Genomic DNA, 16,044 nt, shown 5'->3' with positions numbered 1-16,044 from the left:
CACTTTAGAGTATCACCTCAATGTACATCCATTTAGCAATAAATATCTCTAATTTCTCGTTTTTGATGGCTGCATAGTACTCCATTTTATTAAAAAACCACATTTTCTTGATCCAGTCTCCAGTTGATGGGCATTTGGGCTGTTTCCAAGTTTTAGCTATCACAAACTGTGCTGTTATGAACATGGGTGCACATATATCACTGTGGTATGATTCTCTTAACTCTTTGGGGAAGATATCCAGTAGGGGAATAGCTAGGTTAAATGGGACTTGAAGTCCTAGTTCTTTGAGGTATCTCTATACTGATTTCCACAGTGGTTGCACCAGTCTGCACTCCCACCAGCAGTGGAGCAGTGTTCCTCTTCCCCCACAGCCCCACCACCATTTGTTGTTGATTGATTTCATGATAGCAGCCATTCTTTCTGGAGTGAGGTGGAATCTCAGTGTTGTTTTCATTTGCATTTCTCCAATGACCAGTGATGTTGAACATTTTTTCATATGTTTATTTGCCATGTCTACTTCTTTGTCTGAGAAATGTCTATTCATTTCAGATGCCCATTTTGGATTAGGTCTTCAAATTGGGGAGGTCTGATTTTTTAAAGTTATTTATAGATTTGAGATAGTAGACCTTTGTCTGAGGAACCGCTGGTGAAAATTTTTACCCACATTATGGGTTGTCTCTTCACACTGCTGGTGGTTTCTCTTGCTGTGCAGAAGCTTTTTAGTAAAAAGAGATCCCACTTGTTGATTGCTTGTGGTAGTTTACGGGCAATTGAGATTTTGTTCATAAAGTCTTTTCCTACTGCAATGTCTTCAAGAGTTCTACCTAACCTCTGTTGCAGCTGGTTCAGCGTTTCTGTTTTTATATTTAGATCTTTAATACATTTTTATTTTAGTTTAGTGCTTGGTAAGAGATATAGGTCTAGTTTTAGTCTTTGGTAAATTGAAACCCAGTTTCTCCAGCACCATTTATTAAAGAGGCTATCTTTCCTCCAGTGAGGGTGTTTGGCTCCATTGTCAAAAATGAGGTGGCTGAGTCTGTCTGGAGTTGTTTCTGTGTCTTCTTATCTGTTCCACTTGTCTTCAGGTCTGTTTTTTTGCCAGTACCATGCTGTTTTTATCACAGTAGCTTTGTAGTATAGTTTCAAGTTGGGGGTTGTAATACTCCCTGCCATGTCTCTGTTACCTAGAATTGCTTTTGCTATTCTGGGCCCCTTGTTCCAAATGAATTTTTGGATTGTTTTCTCAAGGTCTATGAAGTATGGCGCTGGGATTTCAATTGGGATTGCATTGAGTCTATATAGCAGTTTTGGAAGTATAGCCATTTTCATTATGTTGATCCTTCCTACCCAGGAGCAAGGGATGTCTTTCCATTTTCTGATATCCCCTTCAATCTCTTGTTTTCAAAGTGCTGTAGTTTTAGAGAAGATTTCTTTTGTTAGGTTGATTCCTAGGTATTTCACTTTTTTGGATGCTATAGGATTTCAGTTTTTGACCATTTAGTATGATATTGGCTGTTGGTTTTTCATAGATGGCTTTTATCAGATTGAGGTAGAGACCATCTATTCCAATTTTTTGTAGAGGTTTTTTTTTTTTTTTTTTTACCATAAATGAGTGTTGGATTTTGACAAACGCTTTTCTGCATCTATTGAGATGATCATATGGTTTTTGTCCTTGGCTCTATTGATATAGTGTATTACGTTGATTGATTTGCCTATGTTGAACCATCCCTGCATCCCTGGGATGAATCCCACTTGATCAGGGTGTATGATCTTCTTGATGATCTTCTGCATTCTATTTGCCAGTATCTTAGTAAGGATTTTTGCATCTATGTTCATTAGTGAGATTGGCCTATAGTTCTCTTTTTCAGTTGGATCTTTCTCTGCTTTGGGGATCAAGGTGTGATGCTTGCTTCCAGGAATGAATTTGGGAGTATTGCTTCCCTTTCAATTTCATTGAAGAGTTTAAACAGTAGTGGCAGTATTTCCTCTCTAAATGTCTTGTAGAATTCAGCAGTGAAGCCATCAGGGCCTGGGCTTTTCTTAGTTGGTAAGGTTTTAATTACATTTTCAATTTCATTGATTGATATTGAGTTGCTTAGAATTTTTAGATCTTCTTTGTTCAACTTTGGTAATTCATATGTATCTAGGAATCTGTCCATTTCTTCTGTGTTTTCCATCTTATTGGTATATAGGTTCTGGAAGTAGGTATTGCTGATCCTCTGGATTTCTGCTGGGTCTGTTTTCATTTCACCCTTTTCATTCTTAATTGCATGGATTTGGACCTTTTTTTTCCTTTTTCTGATAAGGTTGGCTAAGGATTTGTCAAATTTTGTTTATTCATTCAAAGAACCAACTCTTGGCTTCATTTATTTTTTTTGTATCGTTCTCTTAGTCTCCATTGCATTGATTTCTGCTCTGATCTTTATAATTTCCTCCCTTGTGTGAGCTTTGGCTTTGTCCTGCTCTTCATTTTCCTAGAATCTTGAGATTCAGCATCAGGTAGTTTAATTGGGCTCTCTCTGTTTTCCTAATATGAATATTCACTGCTACAAATTTTTCTTGTAAGACTGCTTTCATTGTGTCCCATGGGTTCTGATATGTTGTGTTGTCATTGTCATTTAATTGAAGGAACTGTCTGATTTCTTCTTTAATTTCCTCTGTGACCCATTGGTTATTCAGAAGTGTGTTGTTCAATTTCCATGTGTTTATGAAATTTTTGCAGTTTCTTTTGCTATTGATCTCCAATTTCATCGCACTGTGGTCTGATAATATACAGTGCTGGAGTCCAGCTCCAGCGGGTTCAAGTCCTGAGAGGAGGTGTGGAGTCGGTGACGAGAGAATGAGACAGACACTGAGTGGCGGGTCAGCAGCTCAGCTTACCTGTCTGAGTTATACCGAAATCACTTTACTTACATATGTTTTGATTACACAAGGCTTTAGTAAGCACATGGGTCCATACACAGTGTGTTTTCATACAGAGTTAAAAGCTGGTATCATCTTAAGAAACTTATTTTTTAGACCACCCAGTTCTAAATACTACATGAACTCTTGCTAATTTATCAGATTTGCATTTGAGGAACAGGAAGCATTTTAAAAAGGTCAGGCTACTTCATTAGGCCAAGTTTTGTGAGATCTCATTGTTATGCGCCCTGCGGGTGTTGGCCAAGGGTGACCAGGTGCCAGACAGTGGGGCGCCTGGGTCATGAATTTGTTGATGTCCCAATTTCCCTTTGTATACTCAGGGCATATGGATGTCACGTCCCCACTACTCATGGAGGTATGAGTGAGGGGCTTTTCTGTAAATGGATTTACAATTTCTCCCTGTAATCCCGGCCTAGTAACCATTTCTGAAGTAATGACTTTTATCCTTTCAGTGATTTCCCGGGGAGTACAGCACCGAGGTAATCACTACCGCGGAAAGCAAAAGAAAAGGATGGAGTCATGGTTTCAGCCATAGTCTCGGTTTCACTGGTGCTGTGTCAAGCAGCAAGATTGTGACCATGGCCTGTGCCAATACAGGGGATAACTTCACTTCCTTTGCACTTACTTGAATGGGTTCTATGAGCAAGTATGTGGTCTCTTTTGGAGAATGACCTGTGTGCAACTGAAAAGAGTGTTTATTCTGATTTTGTGGGTTGGCACACTCTATAAACATCTGTTAAGTTCATTTGTTCAAGAGTTCAGTTGACTTCTAGTATTTCATTACTTACTTTTTGTCTAGTTGATCCATCTATTTGTGACAGTGGGGTATTGAGATCCCCAAGTATTATTGTATTAGTGCATATATGACTTTTCATGTCCATTAGCGTTTGTTTTATATAGTTGGGTGCACTAGTGTTTGGTGCATAGGTATTTATGATTGTCATCTCTTCCTGTTGGATTGTTCCCTTTGCAAGGATGTAGTGTCCTTCTTTGTCTCTCTTAATCAGTGTGGGTTTGAAATCCACTTGATCTGCAAAGAGGGTAGCTACTCCTGCTTTTTTTCAGGTTCCTGTCACATGGATTATTGTTTTCCACCCTTTCACTTTCAGTCTATGAGTTTCTTTTTGAATTAAGTGTGTTTCTTGTATGCAGCATATGGTTGGATCTTGCTTCTTGACCCATTCTGCCAGTCTATTTCTTTTGATTGGTGAATTGAGACCATTAACATTGATGGTTATAACTGATATGTATTGAGTTATTATTGTCATAACTTTTTCTTTTTGTTGGATTCTCCCCCTTTGCATTTAATTTCTTGTCGCATCTGACGGATTCATTCTGCTGTGCTTCTGGGAGTTGTGATCCTCGTTGTGTTTTCTTAGGATATTGTCTCAAATATTTTGGAGTGCTGGTTTGGTGTTTATGAAGTTCCTAAGGTGCTCTTTGTCATGAAAGTGTTTTATTTCTCCATCAATTTTAAAAGATAGTTTTGCAGGGCACATCAATCTGGATTGGAGGCTGTTTTCCTTTAGGGCTTGGAATATGTCACTCCAAGATCTTCCTGCCTTCACGGTTTTCATTGAGAAGTCTGTTGTGATTCTGATGGGCTTTCCTTTGTATATTATTTGTTTATTTTCTCTAACTGCTTGTAGAAGTTTTTTCTTCTGTTGGGTTTCTGGACTCTTAACAGTTATATGCCCATGTGTTGATTTTTTTTTTTGATCAAGTCTAGTTGGAGTCCTATATGCCTCACTTATCTGGATGTCAAGTTCTTTTCTCCCCGCTTGAGAAGTTTTTTGCCATCACTTCTGTGAACGGCTTTTTTATGTCGTCTGCACTCTCTTGTTTCTTCATTGACTCCAATCAGTCTTATGTTATTCTTCTTTGCATTGTCTAGCAGCTGCTAGATTGATTTCTTGTGGTCCCTTAAAATTTTAAAGCAGTTTTTGTTTTCCTGGTCACTAATTGCAGTCTTATCTTCTGTATCTGAAATTCTGTCCTCACATTGGCACATTCTGCTGCATAGACTTTCAATGGAGTTTTTAATCTCCTGGAAATCTATTTGCATCTGTTTTATGGATTCCATTTGTTTCCTATGTTAGGATTCCATCATGTTCCTCAGCTCCTCTCTTTTTTTATCTGTGTCCTCTCTAGATTTATTAATCATGTCTTGCACTATGGGCATAATCTCTGTTGTTATGTGCGAAATTACTTCTGATTTCATTTTTTTCTTGATCTTCTTTGTTGCCAATTCAGGGAGTTCAGCTGGTTGAGCATCAGAGTGTTCCATATCATTTCTCTTTGGGATTTCTGTAGGTGATCTTCAAGTTTGGTTTTGAGACTTGTTCATGTGTCTTCTCATTTCGACAGGGTGGTGGTGGGAGGGTGTTGGGGGGTGTGTGTGCTGCTGGTGCACGTTGGCTTACCTCCTGTGCACTGGGAGCAGTGGTAAGGCGCCCTAGAAGCCTCCTCTGCGCTGGGAGTGATGGTATGGTGGCCCAGATGCCTCGCTGCACTGGGAGCGGTGATATGGCGGCTGGGAAGCTTCCCCTGCCCTGGGAGCATTGGTACGGCCGCCGGGAAGCCTCCTCTGCGCTCAGAATGGTATGGTGGCCCAGAAGCCTCCTCTGCACTGGGATTGGTGGTACAGTGGCCTGGAAGCCTCACTGCACTGGAAGTGGTGGTATGGCGGCCCGGAAGCCTCCTCCTCTGCACAGAGAGCAGTGCTAATACGACCTGGAAGCCTCCTCTGTTCTGGGTGCGGTGGTATGGTGGCCTGGAAGTCTCCTCTGCATGGGGAGTGGTGTTTTGCTTTGATTTTTGAGACAGGGTCTTGCTATGTAATTTAGACTGGCCTCAAACTTCTATGTAGCCCATGCCCTCTTCTAACTTGAGATCTTTCTGCCTCAGCCTCTCAGATGCTGAGATTAATGCGTGTACCACCATGCCCAGGTATGCATACCTCCTCAGTTTCATATATATATATATATATATATATATATATATATATATATCCATATAAATATAAGCTGATTATATGTATGTATACATACACACACATATATATGTGTAGTTTCACAAACAAATTGATTCATACTGTACTGCTTTGAATTATATTATCCTTGACTTTCTTTGCCAGTATCATAGACCAGCAAGCAAAATTCCTGCCTTTCTAAATGTAGTGGATATTGCTGGCCTTGTGAAAGGAGCTCACAATGAGCAGGGGTTGGGAAATGCCTTTTTATCTCATATTAGTGCCTGTGATTGGCTCTTTCATCTAACACATGCTCTTGAAGATGATAATATCACCTATGTTGAGGAAAGTGTAGATCCCATTCAAGATAGAGAAATAATTCATGAAGAGCTTCAACTTAAAGATGAGGAAATGATTGGGGCCATTGTAGATAAACTAGAAAAGGTGGCTGTGAGAGGAGAAGATAAAAAACTAAAACCTGAATGTGACATAATGTTCAAAGTCAAATCCTGGGTTATAGATCAAAAGAAACCTGTTCACTTCTGTCATGATTGGAATAATAAAAGAGATTGATAGGGAGAAGCTTGGCTTATGTGGAGTCTGCTAGCTAACTGGAGTTTTTTTCCAGACCACTATTTGTTCAGTGTTGGTTTTGGGGATCTTTCTGAAACAAATCACATCCTCTGGTGTGTTGTTGGTGCTTGAGATGCATTTTGAAGTTATATGGAAAAATGTTTAAGTGCTTTTCAGTTTTGTTTTGGTTGAGTTCTACTGTTTTTGAATATTATTGTGGTTTTTTTCCCCTTGCGTTGTTCTTTGAATGGTTTTAATTTTTATATGTGTGAGTGTTTGATAATAAAGTTATTTTTAAAAAAAGAGATTGAAGTGTTGAATAAGCACTTATTTTTGACTTTGAAACCAATGGTCTACTTGGTTAATCTTTCTGAAAAAGACTATATTAGAAAGACAAACAAGTGGTTGATAAAAATTAAAGAGTGGGTTGACAAGTATGACCCAGGTACCTTGGTTATTCCTTTTAGGGGGCCTTACAGCTCAAGTTGCAAGAGTTGAGTGCTGAGACAGAAGTATCTGGAAGCGAACATGACACACAGTGCTTTGCCAAAGATCATGAAGACTGGGTTTGGAGCACTCCAACTAGAATGAATACTTTTGCACTGCAGGCCCAGATGAAGTACGTGCATGGACCATCAGGAAAGGGGCGAAGTCTCCTCAGGCTGCAGGAAAGATTCACACAGATTTTGAAAAGGGATTCATTCTGGCTGAAGTAATGAAGTATGAAGATTTTAAAGAGGAAGTTTCTGAGAATGCAGTCAAGGTGGCTGGAAAATACAGACAACAAGGCAGAAATTATATCGTTGAAGATGGAGACATTATCTTCAAATTTAATACACCTCAGCAACCAAAAAAGAAATAAAAAATTTCAGATATTGCTCAGATTAAAAAAAAAAGAGTACAAGCTCTGGATTCAGACAGTCTTGGTTTAAATCCTGTTTCTTCCACCATTTACTAGTGGTTTTTCCTTGGGAAATTAATATTTGTGTTTCTCTTCCTTTTTTTTCTCTTCTTTTTTTATAAAAGGGAACCTCATATCATAGGATAATTATGAGATTAAATAATTTATTATTTAAAGCATTTGTATAAGTGCCTCATGCTTAACAAATACATGTTATATTTTAGTTGCTACTGCTGAAGATAGCTGTTTTTGCCTAAGTATAACTTTGAACTATTTATTCTTTTATATATGTAATATATATCTCATTAAAATTTTTGCTTCTATTCCGTGTTCTGGATAAAACATAATTTACTTAACTAGGAAAGGCCTTTATTAAGAGTGTTTAAATTTTTTTTTTTTAATTCATGGTGCTGGGGATTGAACCCAGGGCCCGGTGTGTGCTAATAACCAAATCTCTACCACTGACCTAAATCTCCAGACCTAGGTGGGTTTTTGTGATATTGGGTAACCAAAACAAAATACAGAAATTGAGAACCAGTGTATCCCTCATTCTGATTTCAATTAAAATTACTGCGTGTTTACATTTTTGTCAATTCGAACCTATAAAATACTTAGATTAATAAAAATGACAGTGGGTTCTATGTTCTATGGCATATAACTCATCTGAGCCACAAGGTGGCAATAGTGGAGCAAAGATTTGAAGTTTGGGGTTTTTTTTTCTTTATGAATATTACTACTACTTCTTGACAGTAGAGGGTGGCATATCACTTTGCAGCACATTGAAAAAATGGTTTTCAGAGATTGTCGGGGGGAGCACGCAGTAGAACATCTCAGTACTTGAGCTCATTTAGAATAGTGATGTTACAAAACAGTTTATAGTTTTACCTTTTCTTAATGATATGTTAAATGGATTTCATGCAAATATTTTTTAGATGTCACTTTCACTTTTTTTATGAGTATTTCTTATTGTTCTTTATATTTTAAAATACTGCGGTATTCCAGGAGACAGAACATTTAATCAGATATCTATTTTCAGAATAAAATAAAAAAAGATTGTTTAAACGATTTGTTTCAATGTAAAGGGGAAATTTTCTTATTTTTATTTAAGTTTTAAATCTACTAAATTCATATAGTAGCAAAATTATATCATTTTAGTTAACCCATTGTCTTTCTTCCAGTTTTATATTGACAGTTTTAAAAATTACACCATTTAAAATGTTACTTAATATATAAAGGAATATTGAAAAAATGTTTCTGGTTTTGACCATGAGATCAGCTTATTTTTGTAGAATTCTATTTTATAGAATTCTAGGAGAGTTATCTCTGAGTTGATAATAAAAATCTGAAGTGTTTAGTTTCCCCAGTAGAGTCTAACATTTTCAAAGCATGGTTAGAGGAAATGACCCCTTAATATAAGGATAATGAGAGAGTGAATTGAAGTAGATAGAATTCTTGAGGGAAAGTAAGTTTTTATCAAGACCTATGATGTTCTTGTAAACAGTGGTATCCATTTTGTAAAAGGAGAGGTGTTTATACACTACGCATTTTATTTTGTGGAGGTGGATGTGATCTGAGTCAGACTGTTATGATTTCCCAAGTCAGTATTAGCTTTTGCTATTTGTAGCTCTTTCTGTATTCTTGTTTTACTCCAAAATACCACCACCTTTTAAAAAATGTCTAGGTTTTGTTTTATTTTTTTCTTTTAAAGATTATATTAATTTTTTCTCTTTTTATTTTTTGGTACCGGGGATCGAACTCGGGTCCTTGTGCTTGCAAGGCAGGCTGCGGAACCACTGAGCTAAATCCCCGGCCCAATTTTTTCTCTTTTAATTACATTCATTTTTGTAATATGATTGTAGCCCTTAAGTTTTTTTTTAATCTATTGGGATTAAGTAATAGAAGAAATTAAAAAAACTAAGCACATTTGAACAGAATCTAATTTCTAGGGATTTGTGAATAAAATGAAATCATCTTGATTCAGTTTGAGTTTTGCCTTGCCTTTTAAAGCTTTGAGGACTCTACTCTTGACAAGTGCTAAGCAGTGAGTCAGTCCTGGCACAGGCAGTTGTCAGGCCAGAAATCAGCAGTTTAGCAAGTTGCCTGATGTTGACCAGCTACCTAAGATTTCCTCTGAGTTCTCCCAGAGGAAATAACACTGGGACCTGGGAGTTACTGGGGCAGAGAGTATTTATCCTAAAGGCATGAATACTCAATTCATATGAAAACCTATACACAAATGTTCATAACAGCTTTTATTTGTAATTCTAAAAACTGTAAACAGCCCACACATACTTCACCTGGTGAATGGTTAAACTGTTTTACATCTTTCCCGCAGAATACTAGTTAGCACTAAAAAGTAACAAATGATTGATATACAGAGCAATTTGAATGACTCTGAAAGACATTTATATGACCTTGAAATGACAGAATTATATAGAGAACAGATAAGTATTTGGTAAGAGTTGGGGATGGGATGGGTAGGTCTAAGGATGATGGGGATCATAAAAAGATAACACAGGGATATCTGTGTCAATGGAACACCTGTGTCAATGGAACTATTTTGTATCTTAACTGTATCAAGATACTGAAACCTGTACTTATGATAAAATTGTGTAGAACTAAATACACACATAGTAACAATTATATGTAAAACAATTATATGTAAAATCTGAACAAGATTCTTAGATTGTATCAGTGCTGATTTCCTAATTGTGACAGTCTTACAAGATGTTAACCACTGGGGGACTGGTTAGGATGCAGTGGATCTCTGAGCATTATTTCTTACAACTGCATATGAATCTACAGTGATTTCTAAATAGGAAGTTTAATTTAAAAAAAAAAAGGATCATTTCACCAATCAGGCCCATGACAGGTAAGACCAGTGATTTCTATATAAAAGCCTATTACCCCATATTATTTCCTATACAATGAATTTTTGGTTACAGGCAATGTGTGGAATACCTTGTAAGTGATAAGGGACTCTATAAATTCAGAGATGGTGGCTATGGTAGAATCATTGTGAGGAGGTAAGACAGGCTCATATTCATAGTGTCTATTCCACTGATAATATATTGTTATCCTTTTTTTTCACTATAGAATGGTTCAGTGTAATCAGACTGCCCCCAGGTAACAAGCTGATCCTCCTAAAACATGATGCCACCATATTTTGGGTTAAGTGTTGGTTTCTCCTCCTGGCAGACTGGTCATTTAGCAGGGCCTGTGGCCTTATCAACATGGGTATTATCCATGAGTTCATGGGTAATATTCATCCCATAGACATATAGGGCCTGACACCTTGGTGAAAGTTTTAGGGAACAAGTAGTCTGAGGGCATGCTGAGATAACCATCTTAGCACTAAGATGGGAGCATATTCCTCCTGCCATAGACACTCCACTTTGTTTGTTTTTGGCAGTACTGGGGATTGAACTCAAGCAGCTCTGAGTTACATTCCCAGCTCTTTTTCAATTTTTATTTTGAGACAGGGTCTTGCTAAGTTGCCAGCCTGACTTCAAACTAATGATCCTCCTGTTTCAGTTTCCTGTGTAGCTGGGATTATAGGTATGTGCCACCTTGCTCACTTTCTCTTTGTTCTTGAACCCATTTATGAGGAATAGGAGTAGCTGGGGAAAGAGTTTGCTTGACCAGCACCCATGAATTGCTTGTTTTATCCACTGGAATAGCAAGATTCTTCTGTGCTGAAGAGGTCATTCACATGCGACTTGTTATGGTGTGAATGTGGGCTCGTTAAGATCTTGTGTGTTGGAAACTTGGTCCCCAGTGTGGTGATGTGAGAGGTGATGGGACTTTTAAGAGGGTGAGTCTAATGCAAGATGAGTGGATCATTGAGGGTGCTGCACTTGGAAGTAACTTATGTGTTGCTGTGGGATCCCACTTAGTTCCTGTGAGAGTGAGGTGCTGGATAGGAGCGATTCTTACCCCTGAATTGCTCTCTGGCTTCCTATCTCACCATGTGATCTCCCTGAGTCACATGCACTCCCATCAGAATGCCATCTGCATGTGAGATGCAGTCAGGGAGGCCCTCAGTAGAGCTGGAACCATGCTCTTTGGACTGTCACATTTCAAAACTTTGAGTCAAATAAATCTTTTATTTTAAAGTACATGGGCTCAGGTATTTGGTTATAGCAAAGGAAAAACAAACATGTTTTCATTCTATGCCTACTCAGAGAAGTTTATCTGCAAATCCCTTTCCAAGACCTTGTCATCTATTTTCACTCAGTGTTGTCTATCTTTGGGATCAAATATCACTCAACCAATCAAGCAAGCTATTAAAAGCCATTCCCAGTCTCCTAAGCTAATGCATTGTATCTGGAAACTGCTTACCAAGCCCATATTAATTTTATCTCAGGCAACATTGTTCTCCTCTCATCATGATCTAGGACTCTTATGATCCATTCTTACACTTATCCCCAGTTACACTATTCCAATTAAATAAATTGTATGGTACCAACTCACTTATATAAGATCTTAAAGCAAGACATTTGATCTAGTTTTGGAGGTGTTCCACTTACTAGAATGAATTGACATTTGAGAACCTGAAAAATTGGGAATTCAATATGCATGGTCATTCAACCATCTATACAATTAGACTTTGAGTTATTGTTTTTAGAAATCTTAATCCTGTGACTAAGGGAGATAAGGGTTTCTTTTAGGATTGTCATAGAAACTTTCAGATTCCTTACACTGACCTTTAGCTGAGAATTTTTAACAGCAAATAACCAGTATATTTATACTTCTGTATTTTGACATCACTGATCTGGAGTTGAAAACTCTTGCTCACCACAAAACCTTGCCTTCTATTGGCACTTGCTTATAAATGTCTTCTGGTATTTAAAAACAGCTTTGGGCTGGGGATTTAGCTCAGTGGTTTCGCTGCCTGCTGCGCAAGCACAAGGACCTGAGTTCGATCCCTGGTACCAAAAAAAATTAAAAAAATAAAAACAGCTTTGCCATTATACACCACTCACTGCCAGTGTTCCTCATCACTGGAAATGGATCAACTAATGTATTTAAGTTGAATCACTTCAGAGAACAAATCCCAAATGACCCCAGAATTCCAATAATCCTGATTAAGGTTCTGTTCCTCTGAACCTATTTTGGTATCTCATCTCTTATGTTCACAGCCTTACTCTATTTCTTGAGAGTCTAGTTATGAACCAGTTCCTGTCCTGAACATTTTTCTCCAGATATTTTTTGTGTTGTTCTTGTATTTTTTATTGCTTAGGGTAAGAACAAGAAGTAGAAGTAGCAGTGGCATTTTTATATCAGATCTCTGAAGACACTTTATATATAACACATCTCTGAAAGGACTTTTTGACCGGTGTGTTTGTGAAACACTGAAATGTGGGTAGTAAGATAGTTCCATAGATGAGATAGCAATTGGTTTCCAGAAAGTTCTTTTTAGAATAGTCAGTAAATATACCAGTTCTGTTTTCTTTAGAATCTTTTAGAAACCAAGATTATGTATTTATGCAGTTTTTTAAAGTAGTGAACAAAGCAGACATTTTCTTTCTTAAAGTATAGCAAGGAACATAAAAATTTAATAATAAATTTAAAATGTGTTATTAAATAAATTATGTAGTACTAACTTATATAAAATCTTAGTGGAAGACATTTGATCTAGTTTTGAATGTGTTCCACTTAACTAAAATACTTGGAAATAAAACTCCATGTGTCTACCTCCATACCCTAGCTTTTGTCACACTACCTCTGTCTTTTCAAAACCTTAGAGCACCTTTGGCCTCAGGTTGTGTCTGTGTGTGTCCCTTTTCCCCCTCTCCCACTCCATGTCTATAAGCATCTGTCCTGAACCTCTTCTCTCCAAGCGAGAAGGGAGGGGGGCAGCAAGGGAGGGAAGGGAAGAATATGAACCTAGCTTCCTTTTGTAAGTATATTTCCACCTGGTCTAGCATAATTATTTCTCTGCTACTGTGCTATACCTTTGTAACAAAGATTCCTAAACTTTTTCAATCATGCTCCTAATAAATTTTGAGGTACATGCTGGAAATATTTACTTTAAAAATACACATAAGTACTACAGTGCTATTTAATATATACATTTTAAAGCATGCACATCTTCACCCCCCCCCCATTTTTAAGAATGAAGTGAAAAAAAGAAAGAAATTCCAGTATTTTGTTTTGTAGTACATTGTTGCCTTGGTTCAGGAAAACTTTTGTTTGCAAACAATTTGGTTCATAAACAACATTTGGCAAAATTTTGTTTTTGTTTGCAGACTACTCAGGTGACAAACACAACCATGGTCATCTTTCCCACACAAGCACAAATGTAGTCATCTTTTCCAAAATCATAGAACAAATTAAATTCATGAACTGAGGTACCACTGTAGTTGGTTTTGAGCCCAGGGCCTCCTGCATGCTAGGCAACTGCTCTGCCCTGTGCTACATCCCCATCCCCAGTGTCTTTTTCTTTTGTCCTATGGGTTATCATGAAGATCACTCCTCTTTCATCCAGCCTGTCTTTCCTCCAGTCTTGCTCTCTAGATTTGTATTCCTTGGCTCCAAATCTCCGATGTCTTTTTATGAATACTCTGCCCTTTAGCTTTCTCAACAACTGTTTCCTGCTTGCTTACTTGATTTCTCCCCCCCCCCCCCACTTTGATTTTTAAGAGAGTCTTGCTTTGTAGTTCAGGCTGCCCTTGAACTCACTGTGTAGTCCAGGCTGGCCTTGAATTTGTGCAGATCCTCCTACCTCAGCCTCCTGAGTGCTCGGATTACAAGCATGTGCCACCTCGCCCAGCTTTGATTTTCTGCTTCCCTTTGGCCTTGTCTTAGTAGAGGTTAGAGACTCTGTGTAGGTCTCAAGGCTAAAGCAGAAAATGAGTTATCTCAATTTTTACTTCTCAGTACCATTTCACAATACTGTTCTATTAGTAATAAAAGTTCCTCAACAGAAATCTTTTAGATTTTTTATTTAGCAGCAGTTCACAACTTTACTCTATCTACATATTTCCCATCTTCATTGACTTCAGCCTCTTTATTTATGACTTTATTTTGGCCACAGAGTTTTTTATATATTAACCTCATATCCTGCAACTTTGTTGTAATCACTTATTAGTCACAGGAGTATTTTTGTTGTTAGTGATTTTTAAAAGAATTTTCCTACATAAATAAATGATCATGCCATCTGCAAAGACTATTTTATTCCTTCTTTCCTAATCTGTATACTTTTTAGTTTTTGTGGTGTTGTGTTTTTGGTTTTGGTCTTACTGCATTAGCTAGGGCTTCTAGTATGACATTGAAAACCCATGTGAGAAGGCATGCTTTGCCTTCTTCCTGAGTTTAGTTGGAAAGCTTCAAGTTTCTCATCAGGTATGATGTTAGCTGCAAGGTGTTTGAAGATACTCTTTATCAAGGTGAAAAGAGTCCCTCTGTTCCTAGTTTACTGAGAGTTTTTGATTATGAATGGGTGTTAGATTTAGTCATATGTTTTTTTTCTGCAATTATTGATATGACCATGGTGTAGCTTTTCTTCAGCCCATTGATATAATAGGTTACATTAATTGATTTTCAAATATCAAAACTGTCATAAATCCCATTTGGTTGTGGTATATAATTCCTTTTATATATTATTTGGTTTGATTTGCTAATATTTTGTTCGAGATTTTTGAATGTAAGTCTGTGAAAGATATTGGTCTTTGGTTTTCATTGTAATGTCCTTGTGCAATTTTGGTACTACGTAATGTTGGACTCATAGGATGAATTAGGACATATTCACTAATTCCTCCATTTCTGTCTTCTGAGGGATTGTAGACAATTGCCGTAATTTCTAGATGTTCAGTACAATCTGTCAGTGAGTGGGCCTGGTGCTTTCTGTTTGGAAAGGATATTAACTATTGGCTGAATTTCTCTAACAAATATAGGCCTATTAAATTGTCTTTTCTTCTTATGTGAGTTTTGTGGACTATGTCTTCAAAGGAATTGGCCCATGTGATCAAGTTTTCAAAATTATGAACATAGGGGCAGGGATTTAGCTCAGTGGTTCTGGTGCCTACCTTGCAAGTGCAAGGTCCCGAGTTCAATCCCTGGTACCAAAACAAACAAACAAAATTATGAACATAGAGTTCTTCTTAGTATTATTTTATTGTTCTTTTAATACCTATGGGATTTGTAATGATGTCCTCTCTTGTGTGTAGTTTTACTTTGTGGGGTTTTACTTACCCGCAGTCCATCAGCAAGAAGAGTTAGTATAGGATAATATGTTGAGAGAGAAAGAGAGAGAGAAAGAGAGAAAGAGATCTCGAGGTCATGGTCCCATAAATTTTATTATAGTATTTGGTATAATTTTCCCATCTTTTCATGTTATTATTATTCTTTTACTATGCCTAATTTTTAAATTAAACTATCATAAGTATATATAGAGAAATATATACGTAGTACTGTCCCTGATTTCAGGCATTTGCTGGGGGTCTTGGAATGTGTCCCACATGAATGAAAGGGAATACTGTATTAGTCATTTCTGTCCTCTCATTTTGTTGGTTATTCTGGCTGGAGGCTTATGAAATTTATTGATCTTTTTAAAGAACCAGGTTTTGTTTTGTTTTGTTTTTGAGACAGGGTCTTGCTGTGTAGTCCAGGCTGGTCTTGAACTCACTTTGTAGTCCAGGCTGGCTGGGAACTTGCAGCAATCCTCTTGCTAAGT

The 16,044-nt window shown here is 37.4% G+C and overlaps 1 protein-coding gene and 1 pseudogene across 1 annotated transcript in view; both read left to right on the top strand.

Annotated features, from left to right (window-relative positions):
- Mrps28 (mitochondrial ribosomal protein S28) overlaps positions 1-16,044 on the top strand; it is a 134,598-nt gene that overhangs the window by 8,429 nt on the left and 110,125 nt on the right. The gene's annotated exons all lie outside the window — the stretch shown is intronic.
- On the top strand, positions 5,937-8,529 carry LOC106009178 (obg-like ATPase 1; annotated as a pseudogene).

The sequence above is a fragment of the Heterocephalus glaber genome, unplaced genomic scaffold, assembly GCF_053883595.1.
Source record: "Heterocephalus glaber isolate CG9 unplaced genomic scaffold, H.glaber_assembly_v1.0 deba00001553, whole genome shotgun sequence".
Classification (NCBI taxonomy): domain Eukaryota; kingdom Metazoa; phylum Chordata; class Mammalia; order Rodentia; family Bathyergidae; genus Heterocephalus; species Heterocephalus glaber.
Note: the sequence above shows the minus strand (reverse complement) of the source record. Positions and strands in the feature narration are given on the sequence as shown.